Source organism: Pygoscelis adeliae, unplaced genomic scaffold, assembly GCF_000699105.1.
Source record: "Pygoscelis adeliae isolate BGI_AS28 unplaced genomic scaffold, ASM69910v1 Scaffold209, whole genome shotgun sequence".
NCBI classification, from domain to species: domain Eukaryota; kingdom Metazoa; phylum Chordata; class Aves; order Sphenisciformes; family Spheniscidae; genus Pygoscelis; species Pygoscelis adeliae.
In genome coordinates, this window is record NW_008825538.1 from 1,752,324 (window position 1) to 1,764,249 (window position 11,926).

Below are 11,926 nucleotides of genomic sequence, written 5' to 3' on the forward strand. Positions count from 1 at the left end.
TAAAAGCATACATGGTTTTGGCATCTGCTTTCATGTAAGAGGAGTCTTTGTTTTTGCAATACCAGTCCAAAAATTTCATACTCTTAGCCAAACTTGCCCTGCTTGCTGTGGTCAGAAATAGTTTCTGCAATGATATTCAGCTATCGTTGTAATTCTCAGCCACCGAAGGTTGGCCTCTATTGCTAAACGAAAGGGGAATTTGAACATTCAGACGGTGATTGTCCACACTGCAGCATTAACAGCTCACTTCCCCAGTTCTCAACTCTGCTGGTTGCTCTCTAGGACCAATCTGCTACAGATTGAGATAGCTCTAAGAAGAGTAAAGAAATCTGCACCACATTGTTCCAAGCTGTAGATCAGTCCTTTCCCTTCTTTTCTTTATTGTTATGAACTTTGTCTGTGTGATCCCACAACACAGATGGCCATCTTGCTCTGCTCCTCCACAGCACAAGGATGACTTGCTCTTGTACTTGTCCACAGCATCTCCATAGGTGCTACAGAATACAGAAGAGTCCCAGGGGTTTATTCCAAATATGAAATAATGGTGGACCTTATAGAAAAGGGAGCTCTTCATGAAATCTGTAGAAAACTCTGTCATGTGATAAAATTCTTAATGTTTGAGGATGAGAATCTGCATTTGTTCTATTTTAAATTGATGATATGGCCAGGGGATTACATTTTTTTGGTGGGAAAGTGGAAGATATGAATAATGCTGACATGTGCATCCCTCTCATTGTCTGGAGGCCTTTTTCTTTTAATTGACTATTTTCTGAAGTTGGAAGAATGGAGGTCCTAGAAAATATTTTATCAGGCCGCTGGATCCGATGGGCTAAGGGACAGATGATTTTGTTGTAGACTATATAACCTGATATGGTAACCAAGGTGTCTTTGGTATAACTGAAGATTTTTTAAGAAATTGGCATCAACTGGAGGCCAACTAAAGAGATATAGACTTCTATGTTATGTCAAGAATACCACTAAGTCCCTCACAAAGAAACATTTCACATTGTTATTACATGTAGACAATATGATACTTATGTGAAGTTGTTACCTCACAGCCACCTTTGATAAGGTTAACATGGTGCCCTAAGTCCTCAAGATCAGCCGTGGCCAAGTTGACTGTGGCTGCAGGAGAATGTTTAAATATTTGCAGCACGTCAATGACCAGGTACTGCTTTTACAATTCATGCATATCCAGGTCAATATTTTGGTCTATTATGTTGTTTCTTGTCTTGCTGATCCAGCATTTCATAATAAATTGCGCACCTATGTGGTTTGGTTTACCATCCCATAGCTCTGCAGTAGAATGTGGTGAATAGTTGAAAAGCTTATTTAAAAAAAAAAAAAAAAAAGAAATGTAGTTTCAGAATAAGTGAAACTAATCACAAATTTCCAGTGTATGAATCTAATTTTTTCAGCTTGGTAGCAGGGGAAGGGGTGGAGGTAAGGAAATCAAAGGAGTTTATGTCACCACTTCTGAAATTAAAGGTTTTGAAGCACAACACTTCTGTTTGGATGTTTATCTGGATTTAATTAAAATAATATATAAGTATGCATGAAAAATATGAAAAATAGTAATTTCTTTCTGTGCCACTCCTGCCCTTCCCTTCTTGTGTTTGAACTAAAATCAGTTCTTTGAAATAATCCTAATCTGAACTGAATGCTGCACTGTAGAATTAGCAAAAGGTCTCATGCAGATTTTTAGAGTGAAATCAGCCCTAGACTCCCATCCCAGCCTGACTCACAACATAACTGGGGCAAGTTTCTTCTCAGCACCACACCGGCGGTGGCTCCCGGTAAGGAGGGATACCTGCTTGGCTTCTGCTGCCAGGCAAAAGCACCAGCCATCAACCGTAGAGGACTGCTAATGGGAATGAAACCACAGGTTCAACGCGTCCATATCTTCTTACAACTAACACACAGTAACAGAACTATGGAATATTTTTGTCCCATCCTAATGCTTCTGCCAAGCATCTGCTGTGAAAATCAACATAACAATGGGTTTCCAGTGGTCAATTCAATGAAAGCTGCAACCGTGCCTTGCCCAAGGCTACACAACTTTAGTTTTGCGCTCAGTCTGATTATTAGTGGGAGCTGTCCCCACTTAGCTGTTGAAATCTCATCTAATCTCTGCTTGAATTGCTTCTGGCTGTTTTGTGTTGTTGGGGGTTTTTTATACATATGTATAGACATTTTTTTTTTCTGAGAAAAGACCTTGGGTAAGGATTTCACTCTATACCTGTCAGCCGTGTGTTTCCCTTCAGTAACTATCCTATTGTGTATGATATTTCTGGACTGGACTGCTGTTAAAAAATGTCTCCTAAGGAAGTTTTCTTCCCTTACTTTTATGGAGAGCTGCTATAGCAGGTAAAAAATGTGAGGTACCAGGAATAAAGAAGAAAATCTACCTGAATTTCTGATTATTCTGATTCCCAGTTTGTATAATGTTACTGAATGTTGATTAAATAAGGTTATTTTGCTTGTTTGTTTAGTACAAGGGAAATCTTTCCCTGTAGACTGTAGCTACCCTTTTCTACCATTTAATTACTAAAAAAACAGGTTGTTCAGATCTTTTCTCTATTTATCTACGTAAACAATAAATTGGAGATATCCATGCACAGAAGTAAACAATCCTTCAGTAAATCTTTGTTAAAGTTATTGCTCGAATAGACTAAAAAGCAGTTCTGCAGGCTGCTATATGTGAGCCTACTGGTATGGGGCCAATAGTTATTCATGAAGTAGGACACTGCATTGTGAGCAAGCTTTTCTGAAACTGTTTTTATCTGGAAGTCACCATCTATCACTCATCAGACACATAAAAGTTAACCTGTATTGGCAGAAAATTAAACAATTAATGGCAGGAGAAAGAAGAGAGAATTGAGCAAGTGAATGATGACCCTTTAATTGAGTAATGGTCCATCCAGGAACCTCTTTGACAGTCCTTGCTATTAAGAAATGGTCCTGCTGGCCTTGTCCAATGAAAAGTGTTTTCTCTGCTGGAAGTAAGCATGTAGAAAGAAGTTCAACAACAAGCTATTCACTCAGCACTGCAGTATGGTTAATTAACTCCATTTCATACAGTGCCCTGCTAAAGAGGTTCAGAGCCAGTGTCATACACATAATGGTGGTCTTCTACCACTGGAAGACTGCAGAGGCACATTTTCAAAGAAAATGAGAATTGGTGCCTGACCCAATTTGTGAGCTTTTGGGGTCTTCTGTGGCCTTGATAATCTTCCCACTAGAATATACAAATACCAAATGCATATTCTGGTGGTCAAAACCCAGATACGGGAATGAGACATTCTGGATTCTGTTCCTGGTTTAACTTTTTATACATTATTTGATTTTGCATAAATCATTCACTGTCTGTATCCCATTTTCTCTGTCTGTAAGATGAGGAATATGATACTACAAGGTCCACAAAAGCTGCTGTTTAAAGCACATAGTTACTTTTATTTGGTGCTACAGAATTCATGAAATACCCACACACACTTGAGCCATCTTGTGGCACTTGGTCTAGTAATAATTTATGATCGTAGACATTAGAAGTCTTAGTCACAGTTTCTAGGGGAGAAGACAGAAGGAGTCTTTACTACCAAACGGCTACTTCTGTATCACCAGAGCAGTAGCATATTGAGTGTACCACATAGGTCCCATTACATTTTGCTAAAATCCCTCTTTGGTAGGGGTAGGATGTACTTGGAAAACCTCAGAATTAAGGGGCAGGAGATACATAAGGAGACTCTTGTGAATTATTTCCCTCTGAAGGAGAATGGTTTAAAATGGGTGGTTTCCTTTCCTGTATAATTAATTGTAGCAAAGAGAAGCATGTGAAATAAAACGTGTACAGCTTCTTTAAAGCTGTAGGTGGTGTCCAGGCAGAAGAGAAATGAGAATGGTTTTAGCCATAAGAATTACAGTGAGCAGAGGAAAGAAAAACTACTTTGGGGAATAGTATTTCTTAGTTTATTCTAATAAACTTACTGTTTAGCATTAGGAGAATGTTGCTTTTCCTCTTATCATATGGCACTTGATTTGTATGGGGAAAACATTTAGGGTTATTCAGTGCTTTGTAAGTGGGCTTATGCTGATTTGCTATTCAAATTTCTTTTGAACCAAGTGATTCCTTTCCATTAGTATTAATCGGATTTCTCTCATAGCACCAACAACGGAATAACTTTGGCAAAGTACATTTAGAACACTAAATGTCCAGAATTAACTGTCACTGCTTCCTCCTTCTCTTCAGTTCCCTTCATGTCATCTCCAACTCTCCCCACATTTGCAGTCAGGGAAAACATTGCTCTCTCTCACATTTGATATTTTACTACCAACTACTTTGTCTCATGTCTCATCTAATGCTAAATAACACTACAAGGGCTCGTAAGTAACTTTACTCAAAAAACCACAAAAAACTAGAGGTAACTGTGGCATTTCTGTCTCTTAATTTACGCCTTCTTTTTCTGCTTGCAGATCATGGTTGAAATACAAAACATTTTACTTGTTTGTCAAGGGGTAAGCAGCCAAAAATGTGATAGCATAAATGAGAACAAACAGGACCCATTCTCTCCTTGTTATCTCTTCATGTGTTTCAATATTGGATAGGATTTATGATGTGCTGTGACTTCTCATTCACAAGGCTGTTTCAGGAGTAGCCCATAAGACCAGAGCTGTGATTTGTACTTTCATGGAGGATTGTATTTACGATTCAAATGGCAGCAACAGGAAAATCTCACTTCAACACATGTATTTTACTAGGTCTATTAAAAAAAAAAGAAAGAAAAAGGACGTGAGACCAGGTTAATTCTTTAAAGTGTGCAATCCATGGTGGATGCAGAGCAGCAGACGTTACTCTTGCTGAGATAAGTCTGTGCTTATACAGAGCAAGGTGATAGTAAAGATGGTTTATTCAAACTCCACTGAGAACAACTAATCAGCTACTTATCATATAAAGCACTCTGTCTTCCCAGTGAAAGTGGAAGGGATCCAATTAAAAGTGGGAGAGGTTCGGCTGAGCTTTCTTTAATAACTTTATAGTAGAAGGAAGCAACATATGGAGTTAGAGTCTATTGCCAAAGAAGAAAAATAGCAGAAAAGAAGAAAAAATCCGATGTCTTGAAGATCTTAGAAAACTTACCAAAATACAGCCTTCAGGAACTCAGTTTGTGGGTTAGAAAACACAGGCAGGCACAGGATCCTGCCTTAGGACAGAAAGGAGGATTAACTGATCACCCGAGCTTCTGTTCAACCTTATCTTTTTTCCTGATGACAAGTCTTCAGGTCAGTAGTGATTAGCTGTAGAGATGCCATTTGAGGAAATAAATGCTCCATTGCCACCACGGCGCTCCAATGGCTGCATCAAATTGTATCATGATTCTGGGTGAGTGTAAAATAACATGCCTTGTTTTACTCCATTGTGGTGAGGGGACCTATGACTTGGAAGCTTCAGAAAGTTCTTTCGTGGACAGACGGCCTCTGACTTTAGCAGAAAGATTCAGAGATTTGACTGATAAGGGTATTGAGATACAGACCTCATAGTCAGAAAAAGGATTGAGTTCAAACTGAACAATGATCTGGATCATCTCCCTGCCCCCAGGAAGGATGACCCATAATCAGGTAGGGACGTATCAGTGGGAGGCAAAGAAGGATGTAAAGTGGGGAGGGTATGACAATTAAACATTGAAATTAAACATTTGAATAATCTGGGTTATCTCTCATACAACACAGACTGAACCCAGTATTGGCTAGACCTGCTATACAGGGAGGGACAAGCCATATAATCTCTGCCTCAGTTTTCCTCTCTGTAGGGTAAGAGCGAAATTATTTTCTTAAGCATCCTTTTCTCAGAAAAATTAACTTTTAAAAGTGCTGTTAAAAAACATAACAAAGCAAATAGCCTACCAATAACCCTAGACTGCACAGATTTATTATCTAAAGAATTTGATGGGTGAAACTGAAAAAAAAAGCCTGACAAATAATATTGTTATTAATGGGGCTTCTCAAAATATATTTTCTTGGCAATATAGGTATGCCAATAAAGGTTAATTAAAATAGCAGGCAATCATGATCAGATTAAATGGGGTGTATACTAATCTCATGCACTTGCATGAGAACCTAAAAAGCATATGACTTGAGGATGACAACTGAAAGCAGGATATTTTTAGCTAGAATCAATAGAACTTTCTTCCACTCAATTAATTTCTGCATAATATGCAAATGAAACATTTGCTTTTCTTCCCATCATCTCTATAGGAGGAATGAGGCATAATAACAGCATTTTGGGCACAAAAATATGTGTATGAAAATTTGGGAGTATTTCAGGAAAGAAAAATGCACCTATGAAAGATACAGTAAAGTGTTAGTAATTTTTTTCATTTTCTTTCAAGTTTTTTTGTGTAGGACATGCTGCATATGCATATATATACATATATATCTTTGTGTGAATGTGTGTGCGTACAGTGTGTGTGTGTGTAGGTACAGACAGACACACTTGTAATTCTCTTCAGGAAAAGAAGGAAAACATATGAGAATAAATTATGGAAGACTGTTAAACCAGTCAGTGTTCTGCTGTATTCTGGTCTTCTGTCCAACTGTTACGACCCAGACTGGGTGATGCAGGGGGTCGTAGCAGTTTCGTGATTCCCTTGGGCTAGATTAAGGTGAAACGACACCAGGCGATCAATTAAACACTTTATTTATGGCACAAGCAACTTAAACTTGGAAAGCATAATAATAGTGTGAATTCTATTGAGGCATTTATGAGAAGAAAAGGAAGGAGAAGAACAGAAAGAAAGAAGGGGAGAGAGAGAGAGATATTTCACCACCCTTGGATCCCGCGAAGATGACTGTGGACGTGTCGATCCTCCGGCGGTGGGCGCGCACGTGGCTCCTTGCAGTGGCCCCTTTTATAGTCCAGCCCCCACCTCTCGGCCGCGCCGGCCACGCCCCTCGGGCAGGTATGGAACTCCTGATCTCCTGCGCAGGCGCCCCCGGGGGGGTGGTCGCGAGAGGGTCTTTTGGGTGGTCGCGAGCCCCTTCCTCAAGTGAACTCTGTGTGACCTCGGGCCGTATACGGTGCGTTGCCCTGCCGGGCCTATCAGACCACGGAACTGCGCGCCCTCCGGCACGGCTCCGCGTCCCGCACCTCTCACCTGCGGCCCACCGTTGCCACGCAGACCACAACCTGCTTTGCCACAATGTTGGAGACATACACTAACTCTTCCAGTCTCTCACACCAACAATAAAAATAAGACTGCATTTGCTGTTTAAATCTTACTGAGTGTTACAAGAAATTGTGCAATGATGTATAAGTATATACATTAAATAATCACGTGTCATGTAGACCATCTATGATGTGCACATTCTCCTTGGGTGAAATGAAATCTGCCTTACAAAGCGCAGATATGGCTGTCCAATAGAAGCTCTTTATGACAGTATATATTACGTTTTCGGATACTCCACTAGATAGCTGAGCATGACTTCTAGCAGCAGAAGGTACAGGATGATATCCTTCTCCCTTTGACATCAGTCATAGTTTAACCATTAATTTCATTATATTTAGAGGATTACTTATAGACATTTGGATGTCATTACACATTCTTGAAGGTGTAGGGATATCTCTGGCATCTTTTACTGAACAAGTTCTGGTAAGACTTTTGTAATCTGCAGGTATCTATTTTGGCAAAGAAGTGCTCAGATGTTAAGGAGAGCAAAGAAAGGTGCAGAATAAAGACCTAGATAGACAGATTGGTATCTATTAAAGTGTGAAATCCTAGTCCTAGTCACTCATTAAAATAACCAAACAAACCAAAAGAAAACCCCAAAAGAAAAGCTTTCTGTTCTCATCCTTGACGCAGAGAATCTAAGAACAGTTCTAGAGAAGGGAAATAAAGTATAATTTTTCTTATCAGATGATTTTGCTCTTTGAAGACTGTCTACAATAATCCACTGAGAGCACTACATGGTTGTTAAGGATGTGAAATTATAACTTTTAACATCTGAAGTTCAAAACATTATAACTTTATGAATAAGCACCCAAAACCAGGACTTTTTTTCAGACATAGTCTTCATATTCCAACTGTCTTGATAATAAATGAGCGGCAGGATTCAGATAGATTCAGACACTTCATCTCCACCTGTTGGCAGGGAAGAACTATATCTAAATGATATAAAATGACTTATGAGAAAACCTAGAGGATGCTGTTCTGCCTTTTTTTAATTTTCCCCTCACCATAATAGTTTCCATGAGCTATGTACTGATACCTCAAAGTACCTGGCAACCTGCAGGGAAGGAAATGCAAATGAACTACTATGAAAACTGTTGTTTGCTCACATTAACCTAATGCATTATAAAGATGTGGTAGTATTTACCATAAAACATGGCTTTGTTTTAATTTATAGACTTCTTTACAGCCATACTCCTGTATCCTTAAGGGCCATAAAACAAAACATGAACAGAAAACACAAAATGAATAAAATATATCTTGGCTTCATTTGTGTCAAAATCACAATAAAATGAGGAAATATAATCAGCTTAGATGCTGTTTTGCTTTTATTTATAAAGGTTACTGTTTCAGTCTGTTTTAATTACCATTATAGTGGTTGCTAAACTGTGGCAGCACAGAGAAGGCTGTATCCCACCTTGACAGACAGATTAGTATCTAGTTCTAAATGGAGGACACATTTTAAAACTAGTTCTGTAAATCATTCCCCAACTCTACGTTTTTTGTGGCCTCACTCCATCATTATTTTTTGACAAATGCATTTTCCTTTAATTTCACGGGTCTTAGTGGATAATTCTTTGCAGATGGATGAAAGGAACTGAAAATGTCATGTACAACGCTGTATAAGGCCTACCAGTTTTGCTTCTATATGAATGGTATATGGAGCTGTGTCATCCCTAGGGCAGAGCAAAATATGTTGAACAAGATTCAATTGTTGAAAAACAGTAACGTTCATTTTTATCAATGAAATTGGTGCAGAATAGGAAAATGGAGAAAGAATATCAGAAAGCACCCAAAACAATGCTGATATTTTTGTTTCATCACTGCAACATATCTGACTTTCACAATTTTTTTAAAAATCAGAGAAACAAACAAACTAAAGCCTTTTCATGTTGGAATTGCTCTTTCTATAACTCTCTTAAGAACCATACAAATCTTGTTACAATTTGATTGAATGGCCATAGTTTCATGCATTATAATCTGCTCATAGGTTTACAGTATGCAGTTTATTGCTGCTTGCTGTGTTTCTGTGAAACAATGTCCAGCAAACAAAAACACACTGCATCTTAACAAATTCTCTCTGAAGAAAGTAAATAGCATATTGATACTTATACTGCTACACAGTGCAAAATGCTTTGAGATCAGGGCAGAGTTGCAGCTTCTCAAATAAAGTATTTCGAAAAAAGGAAATAAAATTATAAAAAGCCCTTTTGTGCTTTTAAATTAACAAACCAACCCTTGTGGTAGGTAGGGGTGGTGGCAGAAGCAGCTCTATGATTATTTAGCATCAGTTGAATGGATTAATTAATAATAAATTAATAATGGATACTACAATCATTATTGATTTTGATCTTTTATAGCATAAACCTATGGAAGTCACTAAAGCTGTGGTTTTGTTTGGTTCTTATTTGTTGGGTTCTTTTCCAATTATTGCAGGTAAAGTAAATGCCTCCTCCTGGCCCCACTGAACTCTGTTTTCTTCCTTTAAAGATATTCACTAGTAAGGGAGTGTATTATAGACAGTGTTATTTCATAAGTATAGACAAATTTGTTCAGTTATTCAAGGAAGAAAATAATGTGATCACAAAAGCCTGTTGTGCTATAAGTACAGTAAACATATATTATATGTTAACTACATACTGTTTACAAGCAGCTTGTGAAATATTAAGGGTTTACCCTTATTTTACAGATCATTACATTTAAAAAAGAGAAGGGAAATTATCTCAGATAATTTAGCTAAACAGAGTAATAGCCCACATAAATCTGGGGAAAGATGCCTCTTTATCGCTAAAGTTCATCTGCTTCCCTTGTAATTGCTGGGTGAAGCTGGTGAAAGGGGAAACAGCCCAGATCTCTCCTTTGTCCCATGCACTGAAGACAGTATGTGCCTTGCAGTATGACAAACAAAAAGACAAATTCAGTTATGTCAAGGCACTCAATTTGCTCAGTTTTGATTCAAAGGGTGAAGGTATGGGTGAATTTATTTAGAATAATTTTCCAAATTTTAAGCCTAGTATTACCATGCTGTACTGGTTTGGAGAATATAATGGGTTTTTTTAGCCATTTAACTGATGTGGTGCAGATCTGGGAATAATAAAATCCACTTTTTCTGAGTGTCAGACCCAGCAGCAGGCAACACAGAAATCCTAATGCCTTATGTTTATAGATCAGCAAGCACTAAGAAGGAGAAATTTCCCATTCAAGTATACATCAGAAAATTTGCTTAACAGAATGTTTTCCCTTCCTTGCATTAGGTTTGGGTTCAGTGAATAACAGAATATTTCCATTTGCATTGCCGATTTGGAGGAATTCAGCTCATGAAGACTACTTTAAGAGCCACAAATGTAGTCACAAAAGACTACTTTAAGAGCCTTTTTCACAGCAAGGAATCAACTGTTCCATCACTTAATTATTTTTTTTAAACCTGAATGGTTTAGTGTAGTTGGACAGACATTGAAACTTTTAAACTTTACCCAGCAGTCTGTTGGATATATAATCTCAGAGTTTTCTCATAAGAAATACGCTACATGTGTTCAATGACCTAAAATGACCTATAGGATTTGCAGAAACGTATTGCAACATGCAGGGTGGTTTGCTTCTGAATTATTTTGGTTTTTGTATTAGAGAGCATCAGAAACATCTGATTGTACAGTGCAGATGTAATGCTGACATTTACCACTCTGTCTTTAATCAAAGGATTACTTAGTGCTTAGGAAAGGGCTAGTGAACTACCTCAAATCTCAGCTGGGCTGCACAGAGGGGATTTAAGATAACAAGGAAAATATTAGAGGATCTCGAATACGCCTAGAACCATAAAAAGCCAAATGCATCTGATCCTGTGTCAACATCTGTTCATATTAGTTGAATCTGTTCATGTTAGCTTTTAAAGTCGTTTCACATATCACCTCTGATCTCTTACGGATGAGCCATGCATAATAGTCCTTTGTGCTGTAAAACGCTCATTTCATATCTCTATTAGCTGTTATTTGCCATAGACTCACTTGGGGTCCTACCCTTGATTATTATGTTGATATATCAAATAGCTGTAATGTGAAGCAGAATGACAGAACTAAAAGCTTTCATAATCATGAATTTGCTGTGGTTTTGTTCATACTTCATTCATAGTACAAGAAATGAGGGCATAAAAGCAGAGAGAAGGGTAACAAATAAGTTAAGGAACTCCCTGCTTTAACGCATTGTACCACAAAATTTCAGCAGGTCTAAACAGTGAAATACAGGGATTCATTTTTATAGGATGTTTTTTTTTTTCTTATATTTATAATTATGGTATTTAAACAATAATGCAAATAATATGACTATAGGACAAAGCCCTAATATTATTTTTTCTGACACTGTTTACATTCCCCACATATAAGATAGTAGACATTTGAAACAAGCAGAATCTCCTCCATCTTGAAAAACCCTCCTTCCTCTAAGAATTTAATAAAAATGAACCTTCCAAGCCAAAACATCTAGAATTAACTTTCTAGATGAAGAGGAAATACTTTCTTCAAGAAAACACCTCCCTTGACCTGATGGCCATGCTTCTTTTTATACAGTCCAGGGGTACAATTGGCTTTCTGGGCTGCAAGGGAGCAGACTGTCATCTGCAAACTTGCTGAGGGTGCACTCAATCCCACTGCCTATGTCATTAATAAAGATATTGAACAGTACCAGTCCCAGTACAGACCCCTGAGGGACACCAC